The sequence below is a fragment of the Anolis carolinensis genome, chromosome 5 (assembly GCF_035594765.1).
Source record: "Anolis carolinensis isolate JA03-04 chromosome 5, rAnoCar3.1.pri, whole genome shotgun sequence".
Taxonomy (NCBI): Eukaryota; Metazoa; Chordata; class Lepidosauria; order Squamata; family Dactyloidae; genus Anolis; species Anolis carolinensis.
The window spans coordinates 55,328,930-55,342,560 of NC_085845.1; the positions used below are offsets into that span (position 1 = coordinate 55,328,930).

General features: G+C 40.3%; 1 protein-coding gene and 1 long non-coding RNA gene across 2 annotated transcripts in view; one reads left to right on the top strand and one right to left on the bottom strand.

The window, feature by feature from the left end:
• The window catches only part of npy1r (neuropeptide Y receptor Y1), a 25,484-nt gene extending 22,868 nt beyond the window's left edge, over positions 1–2,616 (bottom strand). The window contains exon 1 of the mRNA XM_003221700.4: positions 2,479–2,616. The gene's annotated coding sequence lies outside the window, so the exon portion shown is untranslated. The remainder of the gene's footprint in view (positions 1–2,478) is intronic.
• On the top strand, positions 2,541–13,407 carry LOC134299206 (uncharacterized). The gene is made up of 2 exons (XR_010006373.1): positions 2,541–2,682; positions 11,899–13,407. It is a non-coding gene; the product is annotated as an uncharacterized LOC134299206 (long non-coding RNA).
• The last annotated feature ends 224 nt before the right edge of the window (positions 13,408–13,631 follow it).

Below are 13,631 nucleotides of genomic sequence, written 5' to 3' on the forward strand. Positions count from 1 at the left end.
TCATTTTGCCCCTGACTACAGAACTAGTCTTCGGAGTGGTGGCAGTAAAGGAGGAAGAGGTGGGGGTGGAGGAGAGATCAATTGTTAGAATGCATCTACTCTGTAGAATTAATGCAGTTTGACCTCACTTCAACTGCCATGGCTCAATGCTATGGAATGACAGGAGTTGTATTTGTATCTGCCCAAGAATGCTGGTGTCTCACCAAACTACAGCTCCCAGAACTTCAAAGCAATCAGCCATGGCAGTTAAAGTGCTACAAGCGAGAGTCCAAAAGTGGCAGGCTAAAACCCGGAACCTCAATCAGGAGCTGCTGCTGGATGAAAGACTTGCTCCTGGGCACACAGAAAACTGAGCAACTTGGAAGGCACTGAACAGATTGTGCTCTGGCACTACGAGGTGCAGAGCCAAGCTTAATAAATGGGGCTACAAAGTGGAATCCACAAATTGCGAGTGTGGAGAAGAGCAAACCACAGACCTTCTGCTGGAGAACCTTCTTACAGCAACACCAGAGGCACTCCAAGTGGCCAGCTTCTGGTCAAAGGACACTTAGTATAATGCCAAAGTTTTTTTAAAAAAACTTAGTTTGTGTTTTCAAATACATTACAACTTATACCCTCGATCTGCTTCTGACACGATAAATAAATAGTTAAAGTGCTGTCAAAACTTTATTAATTTGACAGTGTAGAGGCACCTTTATAAGGCAGTAATAACCCTACCATTGAAATCCACAAGAATTTGGAAAATTTCAACAGAAAGGAGAAAATCATGAAAATGAACAAAATCTGGCTACCAGTATTTTTTAAAAAAACTCTAAAATCAGGACAGTGAATAAAGAACAACACTCAGAAAACAGAGAAATTCAAGACATGAAGCAATCAGGAACAGCTAACACCTCCCAACAAAGGATTCCCCCAGGCAGGAAGCAGCCAGGCCTCGAAGCTGCAAGACTATTTAATGCCAATCAAGCTGGCAAATTGAAACATTCACACCTGCCGCAAACAGACAAGAGTTCTTTCTCCCACCCTGAACATTCCACAGATATATAAACCCCACTTGCCTAGTTTCCAACAGACCTCACAACCTCTGAGGATGCCTGCCATAGATGCAGGAGAAACGTCTGGAGAGAATGGTTCTGGAACATGGCCATACAGCCTGAAAAAATCACAGCAACCCAACTCTACTGAAATCAATGAAACTGAAGTGTGGGGCTGAGCCATTATTTACGTTGATTTCACTATATAAACGCATTGATGCTGACAATACACATTCATGTATATAGTGCAGAAATATTCAAAGTGTCAGTCCTTGGAGCAGAGCCATGCCCGAGCCCTTGGCTCCCACTCCCTGGCGTATTTCCAGGTCCAGAACGAAACAACTGGAGCTAATGGGCACAAATGCAGTGCAAATCCCTGGTTTATTAGGGAGGAAAAAGATTGCTTTCATTAGAAGCACTGGAAACATATTACAGGTATTTGCAGGTAATGGATAAAATAACTGTACTCTTAAGAGGAAAACCTTTAGAAAACTTTGTTAAGGAATGGCAACCAATGATCCAATATCTCAAGGTAAAATTAATCTAAAAAATCTGTATACAAGGAGGAAACACATTAATCTGGAACCTATCATACCTTTATATGTACAGTAGAGTCTCGCTTATCCAACTTAAACCTGCCGGCAGAATGCTGGATAAGTGAATATGTTGGATAATAAAGAGAGATTAAGGAAAAGCCTATTAAACATTAAATTAGGTTATGATTTTATAAATTAAGCATCAAAACATCATGTTATACAACAAATTTGACAGAAAAAGTAGTTCAATACACAGTAATGCTATGTAGTAATTACTGTGTTTCCGAATTTAGCACCAAAATATCATGATGTATTGAAAACATTGACTACAAAAATGTGTTGGATAATCCAGAACGTTGGATAAGCGAATGTTGGATAAGTGAGACTCTACTGAATGTACAATTCAAATAGTAGGCTGTTAATGGAAATATATTATCTGAGAAATGATTATAGCTAATAGCTGGAAAATATTGCACTGTGTGCAACAAACACTCACAAATGTATGAATTTAAAAAAATAGAAAATTAAAAAGATGCACTGAGAAATGCTAGATTGGGACTCTTCCTTCAACTGGCTTCCTCTTCCACACCTTTGCCCTCCTTTTATTAAAGTCGTATCAAACTGTGTTAATTTTACAGTGTAGATGCAACTCGAGAAGGCTATTTTACATATTAGAGGATGCAGGCGGGGATGGAGGCGCGACCTCCTCCGCGACACGTGTCAGATCTGGGCAGCGAGCTTGGGAGGAGGTCGCGCCTCCATCCCCGCCCCAGATGTCTCCCACCCCCTTTGCAACCCTTCACCCCACTTAGCAAGGCAGAAACCCACCGGGAAGAACGCAAACCCAGCCCGTGCACGTGTGAATGCAGAGTTCTGCGCTCAAACCCGCCGCCAAAAGAGTCTCTCACCTGTCTGCCTCTGTTTCCAGGTAAGTGGAGCTGGACTCATTCCCCACGAAGGGCATTCCTTGCCTTTTGGCATCTGGATCCTTACTGGAGTCAGCAAAGTGGAGTCCACGTTATTTACCTCCCGAGATCACATGATGGGGAAAAGGAGGAGGAGGAGGAGGAGGCGAGGAAGAGAAGGAAGACCTTTCAGCTGCACATCTGGAGGTGGGTTGCTGTTGCTTGGTAATTCTGGAAGAAAGGCAATCAAAGATTGAAGCGCTTGGGAGCCGGAGAGAGTTTGCTCAATGCTGCTTCTTCTTCTTGAGCAATGTGGGTTTTCTCCTTCTTGCTTTTGCCCAGGTTGGCTTGATTTGAGAGCGAGTGCCATCTAGTGGCCAGAGCTGAATACTGCCGCCCATGCCTTTTTGTTAATATTGGGGTTATGTATATAAAAAAGCCAAAATAATAATCATGATCCCATGGGGATTATGTAAAAAATAGTCATTTATATTAATATTGATAATAATGACATTGGGGTTATGTAAAACACCGTCTTAATAATAGTAATAATAATGCCACGAAAATTAATGTTAGCATTAATAGTAATGTTAATGACATGGTTGTCAGTGTCATACAAATATTATACAAATGTATAATGTCCACAACATTATACAAATGTAACGTCAACAAATAATGTTAGCATTAATAGTAATGTTAATAATGACATGGTTGTAATGTAAAACGTTCTTAATATTAAGGATGATGATATTGATAGCATGGGGTTATGTAAAAAGTCAATAGTAATTACAGTAGAGTCTCGCTTATCCAATGTAAACGGGCTGGCAGAACGTTGGATAAGCAAATATGTTGGATAATAAGGAGAGATTAAGGAAAAGACTATTAAACATCAAATTAGGTTATGATTTTACAAATTAAGCACCAAAACATTATGTTATACAACAAATTTTGACAGAAAAAGTAGTTCAATAGACAGTAATGCTATGTAGTAATTACTGTATTTACAAATTTAGCACCAAAATATCATGATGTATTGAAAACATTGACTACAAAAATGCGTTGGATAATCCAGAATGTTGGATAAGCGAATGTTGGATAAGTGAGACTCTACTGTAATATTAATATTGGTAATAATGACATTGGGGTTATGTAAACGTCCTCTTAATAATAGTAATAATAATGTCACGAAAATTAATGTTAGCATTAATAGTAATGTTAATAATGACATGGTTGTCAATGTCATACAAATATTATACAAATGTATAATGTCCACAACTTTATACAAATGTAATGTCAACAAATAATGTTAGCATTAATAGTAATGTTAATAATGACATGGTTGTCAATGTCACACAAATATTATACAAATATATAATGTCAACAACATAATACAATTGTAATGTCAACAAATAATGTTAGCATTAATAGTAATGTTAATAATGACATGGTTGTAATGTAAAACGTCCTTAATATTAAGGATGATGATATGGGGGATATGTAAAAAGTAAATAATAATAATAATATGTAGGTTATGTAAAATACTATTAATAATAATTATAGATTCACAGAGTGTTATGGTTGAGCCTTATGGCTCTGATACTGGGAGACGAGGTCGTAAGACTCCTCGAGAGTCAGACTCTCTTGAGGAGCGCGAAAGGAAACGGCTCCGAGACTTATTTGCAGAACCAACAGACGAAGACTCCTTTGAGGGTTTTACCGAGAGAATGGAGGAAGAGATGGTTAGCTCAGAGGAGGATGATATGGAATGGACTCGTGTGAGGGAGGATTTGGGTGTCACCGGCAATGATAGCATGGGAGGCGACTGGCGGGTTGCAGGATCAGACCCGTGGACGGGCTGGAGGGATGGAACGGGATCCACAGCTGGGGATGCTGTGGGGCGTAGTCAAAGGTGTTTTAGCTCTGATGAGGATGATGATGATGAGGCACCTGGAATTAGGATAGCAGCTGATAGTGATGAGGAGTTATGAACTGGCATAAAATGGAATCAATGGCTAATTGCGTTGGGCAAGGTAATCTGGATGAACGCTTGGGCTCTTGTTGGGGAAATTCCTGAAGACGGGTGTGATTCGTTTGCTGAATACGTAAGTTACCAAGGACACTGGGCATAGACGGCGGGAGGAACTGTGTGGGCTTTTGTTGTGCAACCTGTGTTTAATCTTGATAGCTTGGACCTCCGTCGTCTTTTTGACGGACATTAATTGCCTACTCTGGATTGACGCTGGACTGACTGACTGACTTCGACCTCGGACTATCCCTTCTGTGGCTATCGGTGGAACTGGTGAACTAAAGACGTCTGTACCTGGCTTTCGACCTTGGACCGGATTGGGACCCTGCTGACCGCTGCTATCCTGATTGATGTGTTTGGACCCGGAGTTCGCTCGTTGCACGGAGGAGTAACAACTTAGTTACTCAATCGTAGCTTTTGAGTAGCAAAGAGGAATCTGCTACTAGTTATTTATGTTTCATTGAATCTTTGTTTATCAACTTTTGTTTGTTTAAAGTGCCACGCTGAAGTAAGCATTTTTGATTTAACCCGGATTAAACTCCTGTTTAATCCGGTTTATCTTTAGAACTTTTTTTTAGTTCCAGCAAAGTCTTTTGTATCTTTTCACATCGAAGGCAAGTGTTTGCCTAGCCCTTTGTTTCTTACGGGCATTTTTGGTTCTGTAACTTTAATAAACTGTGTTGAATCTTATTTGGTGGCGTTCTGTCTGTGACACAGAGTTTGGAAGAGACCTCACGGGCCATGCAATCTAACCCCCTGCCAAGAAGCAGGAAAATTGCATTCAAAGCACCCCTGACAGATGGCCATCCAGACTCTATTTAAAGCCTCCAAAGAAGGAGCCTCCACCACAGTCTGAGGCAGAGAGTTCCACTGCTGAACAGCTCTCACAGTGAGGAAATTCTTCCTAATGTTCAGGTGGAATCTCCTTTCCTGTAGTTTGAAGCCATTGTTAATAATAAACCATTGTTAATAATAACAACAATAACAACATAGGGGTTATTTAAAATGTCAGTAATAATACTAATAATAATACTAATAGCATGAACATTATGTTAAAAGTCACTAATAATAATCTGGAGTATATAAAAATCCATAATAATAATTTTACTTTATTATTAAAATTGCAAAAATACAACCTAAATTGAAAGTTAAAAAAATTGCAAACACATACATTAAGATAGAAAGGAATCAGTTACAATAATAATCCCATAATATTCCTTCCCTATAACCTCCCCCTCACCCCATCAACTAAAACTAAAAAATAAAGTCTATCCCCTCTTCAGAAAATAAAATAACTAAATAAAATACATTTTTATTTCTTAACCACCTCTCCTCAACATGTGGAACAGCATAGTTGAAATTCATAGAGAAAGCAATTGTATATGATTCAAGTTAACAGTTGTGTGGTTCAAGGTGGGGTTAAAATATATAATTAAATCATTGTTAAAATATATAGAAAAAGCAACTGTATTTTGTTCAACAGTTGTGTGTCTAAATGAAGACACACACACCATCCACCATTATCGTTTTTGGGACCACAAGTAGATGCACACAGTTTCAATCAATGGAGCCAGAACCCAAATTCAGATGAGAAATGGCTGAAAGTAGGAAATGTAAGTGACATTTGGAAGACAAATGACACAGCATTAGAGGCAAGTTAAAAGAATAACACCATGGGATTATTGCAGACTGCCAGCCTTTCTGGGAAATACATACATATTTCAATGAAGTCTGTCTCCCTGCACACTGTGCTGTGGGAAGCAATCTCGGCCAATGTTCAGAGGTCAGTGCTTAATTCACTGAGCTCAAAAGTTTCAATTCACTGGATACCTTGCCATCCACTGAAGCTATTAATCGATCCAATGCACAGGTCAGTGGCTATTTACTTGGGAATGAGTCTGGTTCCCAGATACATTTACGTCGTGAGTGGGCATAATCTAAATGGATCTGGGCTATTTTCCACTTCCAGGTGCACGCAATATCATCCCCAACCCAAATCTAAATGTGGTTGCAGGCTCATTTTTCAGGTACATGGACAAAACAAAGCATGGTAGTATGCGCAGGTTCTCAAAGAAGGAGGAACAAGAGATGCTTGAAAGGTATTGATTATTGATGGAAAAGCATGTTGGAAGAAGATGAGCTTTTCTGCCACAAACAGCCATCTTTTGAGCATCTTCAGAAATGGTGTCTTGTGAATTTATTTATTATTCATTTACAGTATTTATAACCCCTCCTTCTCACCCTGAAGGGAACTCAAAGTACACAAATACAGCAAACATTCAATGATGATTATACACTTAACAAGGACAGATAAACACAAACAGAGGTAAAGACGGTTGTTCCCATCTTATTTCTGGCATCTTGGATGCTGTACTCCATTCTGGCCACGGGAGGTGTGGTTGCTCCATCTTCCATGCCAAGGAGCTTCTTCCAATCGATCAATCAACGTCCTTAAAGACGTCTTTATTACCTCCCTGCTGAAAGCAGTACCTATTTATCTACTTGCATTTCTGCTTTCGACCTTCTAAGTGGGCAGGTAAGCTGGGGCTAACAGCGGGTGCTGCAGGATCGAACTGCTGACCTTTTGATCGGCAGGATTTTTCTGCAGCACAGCGGTTTAGCCTGCTGTGCTAAGCATTCCTTTGGATGTTCCCCAGTTGGGGATTTTTTTTTGTTCTAATAGGGAAATTCTCCTTTTTTGCCCCCTTTTTTCAGTGATAACAGGGTCAAGGTCCATGAAAATGACCAGCAAATTCAAAGTGACCTATAATACCAGCTAACACACATTTTCGTGCCTTAAATGTTCAACCTCTTTCTGGGTATATTTGACCTGCTGATTCCAAAAACTGCACCATTTTCCCCTATCAGGTCTGGTTTTTGATATACAGAACATATGCCATATATCAGTCTTCATTTGCTCGCCCATAGAAATCATATCTAAGAAACTAGAGCTGATGCAATCTATTCAATGCAATTTTCTGAATCACTGCCCCAAATAACACCAAGAACAGTCCTAAAAACCAAGACATCAAAATATTTTTTGGGGCTGTGTAATCCATGTGATGCTGACATCTATAGGAAAGGAGTGATTCTCACCTATAGAGAATCTATAGTGATGTTATGTTATTAGGACTGAATCTGGCATTGAAATCACATTGCTCCAGAGCTGAAGCCTGACACAAATTCATTTGGGAAACTAGGGTATTCTGTATGTGTGTGGGAGAGAAAGAAAACAAGAGAAGGAAGGCAAGATAGCTAGCTTCAGCTACAAAAGCCTTGTACTTGTAAATAGACTGCAAAGAATGGGGAGAAGAGAGAGAAATTCTCAGTGAAAGGTAACTATTGTTCTCTGACTACAGTATTTTAAAAACGATGCAAAGAATTTCCAATCCTGTCTCATCCACAAACAATTCCACTGCAAACATAACATTCTAGCATTAGATGATTCTTTTTGTTTTCACTATGCCCTGTGTGGTAATTTTAATACCTTCTTTAAGTAACTGCAAAGTAAAAAAACCCAAAAAAACCCCAAGTATATTTTTCCTACTCCCCAAATGGTTGTGCTTTAAGCAACTTTTTAAAAGTCTGAGTCTTAGAGTCAAGCGCTGGAAGCGAATGAAAATAGAATTGCCAAGGCTAGTTTTGTGTGTAAATAGGTCTGCGAGGCTGCATTCCCACCTGTCACTCCATTTTTTAAAATCACATTTACCAGCATCCAAATGCCACAATCTTCATACATAAAACATTTGAATGCGAAAACTGGCATGCAATAACAGCTTCTTTGAAAATGCCCTCCTACCAAGAGTTGCAAGGTGAGAGGAGGCTAAGGGCATATCTAGTTATTGGATTGCTGTGAGTTTTCCAGGCTGTATGGTCATGTTCCAGAAGCATTATCTCTTGACGTTTCACCCACATCAAAGTGATCAAATACAACATTCACACTTGCCTCAAACAGACAAGAGGGCTTTCTCCCTCCCTAGACATTCCAGAGATATATAAACCCCACTTGCCTAGTTTCCAACAAAGCTCACAACCTCTGAGGATGCCTGCCATAGATGTGGGCAAAACATCAGGAGAGAATGCTTCTGGAACATGGCCATAGGGCTCAGAAAACTCAGCGATTCCGACCACGACAGCCTTTGATAACACATATCTAGTTATGTTTAGATTGGGATATGACAGTGGCGTGGATTTCCAAACATCCTTGTCCTCTCTTCTGTGGACTTCCAAATATGGTGGACTGCAACTCCCAACAGTCCCAGCCAGCATAATTAATGTTAAGGAATGCTGGGAGTTGCACTCCAAAAACATCTGAAAGGCTGCAGTTTGAAACCCTGGGTTAAGGCAGCATTTTCTGATGTATTGGAAATGAACACTTGCCTTTCTCATGATAAAATTCAACTGATGGGGGTACATTTAAAAAAGAAAGTAAAATCTGGCTTCATTGACAAAGAAAATAATTTGAAAAGAGTAGCCCTGTCAGTCTGTTGCAGCAAAACAACAAAGATTGTGCAATCGCTTGATTATAGCCTGAGCTTTTGTGGATTTCATTGGAAACAGAACAAGTATCATCTGAAGAGGAACATATGCACAGTCTGCATGAACAGGCATGGGATCAGAGCAAAACTGGATACAGAAAATGCATCCAGGGACAATGATATTATTAGCACTGACCTTTAACAAAGACAATTCAAGTATTGTGGTTTTCACCTAAAAAATTAATTCATTAAAAAGAGTATTGGGGGGGGGGCAGGGGGGAGAATATTACTATGCTCTGAAGACAGTAGCCTTTTTGTAAATATTATTTATTGGATTTATGCAGACAGTTTTGGCTCTCAATGTATTTGATGTATTTCCTGAAGCTGGTATCAGAAGGGTATGAGCATTGATGGCTGTTGTGTTCCAAGTATTCCACCCTTTGAAAAGATGGGTAGCAAATGGGTTTGTTGGAGAGATGGGGCACTGTGGACAAACTATGGGGCACAGATGGAGCCTCTATTAGTGCAGAACCTGTGTGCATGCCAGCTGAGGGATTCTGGGAGTTCTAGTTCCCAAAAAAAGTTACTTTGCAAGCTGTGCCTCAAAGCATCAGCTCCATGTTGGGCAGAAAAAATTGTATACTGTTTGTATAAGCATCAGTCATTGAATTTTTATGGTGCTCTACTGTTTATATTGGTTTTCAGATAATGTTTTGAACTGTTTGTTGTTACTTTATTGCTGTTTTAATCTCCACTTGTGTATTTTATTGTAACTCTCTTTTGTAAAGCACTTGTTTCTCCAAAAAAGGGTAATATACATAGAATGGGTGGATAGTGGGAGGAAGGGAATCAATGCTTCTTATCATGTGGCTCACCATGTGTGCACCAATGTCCCTGCTGCTGTTGCTTACCCAATCTTAGGAGAATAAAGGAAATAAAAATAAAAATTAGACATGATCAGAAGCACACCCTGGTTTGCAAGGCAACTGCCTGTGTGGAGAGAGATGGAAAGCACAACTGGACTGCATAACCCAGTTTCCCCTACTTGACACCTATTCCCATCCAGCAATTCAATAGTCACAGTAGTTGGGGTGATTGAAGTAGTCTAACACACCTTGAAGATGGCAACTCTCAGAAGGCTGAACCTGAACATTTGTCCTGGGGAAAGGAGTGCAAATGAGACTACAGCTCAATGAGACAGAGATGAGCTGTAATAAATAAGTGTAAGCCTCCTTTCCTACTTGGAGGTTGTAGTTTATGGGGTTTATGCAAGACAAAACCCACATATTCACATGGATAGTGTGGATGGGAGGTTGCTGATAGAAGGCTCAGCTATGGAACTATTTATTTATTTATTTATTTGCAGTATTTATATTCCGCCCTTCTCACCCCAAAGGGGACTCAGGGCGGATTACAATGAACACATATATGGCAAACATTCAATGCCAACAGACAAACAACATACATTAGACAGACTCAGAGGCATTTTTAACATTTTTCCAGCTTCACGATTCCGGCCACAGGGGGAGCTGTTGCTTCACCGTCCAGTAGTGGCTGTACTTCCGCATTCCTTTCCTCGTGTTTTGCTGGCAGTTTTATGGTGTTGTAAATTAGCCTCCCGCATAAAGCGTCCCTAAAATTCCCTAATTGACAGATGCAACTGTCTTTCGGGGCTGCATAGGTCAACAGCAAGCCAGGGCTATTAATGATCAGAGGCTTAACCCAACCCGGGCTTCGAACTCATGACCTCTTGGTCAGTAGTGATTTATAGCAGCTGGCATGAACAAACTTTGGCCCTCCAGGTGTTTTGGACTTCAACTTTCACAATTCCTAACAGCTGGGATTTCTCCTAATTCCTAACAGTTGACTGGGATTTCTCGGAATTGAAGTCCAAAACAACAGGAGGGCTGAAATTTGCCCATGCCTGAACTAGAGTCTAGCAATGAAAAGCATTCCCTCAGCCATGTCCTGAAGAAACATCTATTGAAGGAATATTTACTCAACCTGCTGTCCAAACACAAGAGACTCCTGCTGAGAAGGCTGAGGAGGAGTTAAGAAAAGAAAGGACATGGTTAAGGCTAGGTGAGAAGATGGCCAGCAAAATACGAGTTTGTTACCTGATTGCTGGCTGCAACAACAGTATTTGAGCCAATACCTTGGACCCTTAACTCTCGTGCTCTCTGGAATTTATATTGCTCTCCAACATTGGCTTTGGAATTGCAGACTTAACCCTGCTTCTTAGATATTACTGGTAATTGGCTTTTGACCCTAGAATGAACACTTAGCTTTCCCTCTTGATTATTCCTCTGAGTATTTGGCATCATACGACCTCATCACATGGGGCTTTTTCCCGACCTATGACGCTTCCAGTACAGAGTCCGATGGAGCCCATCACATGACACAAGGCTATTTCTGGCGGTGCTCCATCCTGAAGCATCGTAGGATGGAGCCCTGAGAACATTACCTGTGTTCTTATTACCTAAGCCAGGGACAGCACAAGGGAAAGCCAGACAGTGATGTTTACCCCCATGTTATGGAGAAGGGGATGATAAGGGCAATGCGAAGCACTTAAAGCCAGTTTCCCCCATTTTCTGACGAATTCTCATGCTGCCCCCCAGTAATCCTTTGTGGATTACTCAGATAGATTATGCCTTAGGTTGTGGCCTTGACACTACATCTGTTTGGCAGTGGTGATCGTTGCACAGTGTACCTGAGCTTTGGCTACCGACAGTATATACTTGGGTATGTAAACAGAAGAGGAGGCCCTGCTCCTACACTTCTTGGAAGAAAAAAAACTGTTGGCAGTAGAAAAGTCCAGATGAGACACAATTTCTAAATATAGTGAAGACACAGCAGACAGTCACAGCAATTATACTTAACAGTCGGTGTTTTCTCCTCTTCTCTTGTTTACCTATGCAGGATGCTCTGTCCTGGCACACCCAGTCTCACAGTTTCTTCCTGTTCAGATCTACAGCCTGTATTCTCCCAATGTGGCATGCCTTTAGAGTGAATGCCACCTTGTTACTGAGAGCGGATGGCCAGAAGGCACAGATATTCCACGAGCCCTTTGAGTTTCTTATCCTACCTATTAGAGAAGACATTATGTTATAATTCTGCCCGATCCGTTAATGAGAGATGGATACTATACTACTTTTATTCTTAGCTTATTTATCCATATTTATGCTTTTCCCAGTGTGTTTTTATTGTTTTTGTTCTTTGTTTTTAATCAATGTTTTAAACTGTTTTAATTCTATAGGCAATTTATATTATTTAATGTTTTTAGCTCTGTGCATTTCTACCTGTAATTCATTTTATGTTATAAGACACCTTGAGCTTTCGGGGAAAGGCGTGGTATATAAACAAAATCCAAAAGCAAACTTTGCTTTTGCCATTTTGTATAAGGGACATGATTTTGCTACATCACTGTATACATTTCGAGCTGAGCATCCATGGGAGTAGAGATGGGTGGTTCTAGTACCAAACACCAGAAGATGCCAAAGGTCCACTTAATGTTCTTTTCTCTACAATCTCACAATTGCGCAGAATGAAGCAATTACCCCAGGCAACAGATGCTGGAAAGTTGCAAGAAGCGGTGGGAACCCTCTCACCATCTGCCTTGTTGAGGGCTGTGGCCTTCCTGCAAAGTAAAGGGAGAGAGGTGAGATCATTTTCTATTTGAAGCCACTTTAAATGCACACACCTTTTTCTTGTTAGGTAATTTCCAATCTTGGCATCCACTAAGAGCAAAACAGCTGAAGATGATTTTAAGTGATGCAAGTGTGTGCATTTGTGGAAGACATTCTCTATTCAACACACGCTGTCCTTGACAGCATCTCCCATTTCTACCTTACTTTACAAACAAAATGATTTTGCATAGGTGATTACTCCACTGTTATATCTTGTTGGGCCCTAATGTTGATTTATAGGAGTGTTGTAAAGATTGCAAGACAGCATCTGTGACTGAGTGATAGGGATATAAATCTTGATAAATTTAGTTATTGCAGGGAAGAATAAATACCAATTATTTTCCTTGCAGCAAGAAAGTTGTCAAAAGCTGTGCAGCTTTTGTGTTATTTGCAATCTGGGCTGAATTTTTTTTAAAAAAATGCACATTGTTTTTCTGCACTGAAAATGACACTTTCTAAGCAGGAATGTTATTTTCTGCACTGAAATGCAGAAAACCACATACACTTTTCACACAGCCCGGGGCTGTGGCGCAGACGGGAGAGCAATGAGTCACTGACCAGGAGGTCATAAGTTCGAGGCCCGCTGGAGCTATGTTTGTTTGTCTTTGTCCTGTGTTAAAAAGGCATTGAATGTTTGCCTAATACAGTATGTGTAATGTGATCCGCCCTGAGTCCCCTTCGGGGTGAGAAGGGCGGAATATAAATGATGTAAATAAATAAATAATCTTTCCAAATCTGTGAAGATTTTCATTAGTAACCTTTCTTATTATACTCAAACCTCTTCTTTCCATCCCAACTCAATGATTGATGTCCACATACTTTGCATTACCCCACTGATGCACCCATTAGCCCTGCTCCCTGGAAGCACTACACTTCTACACCTGATTTGGCCAAGGACGTCCTGAACTGATAGAGAAGTGCTATCATTCCCCCTTTCATTAACTATTTAAGAGGATCCATGCCATG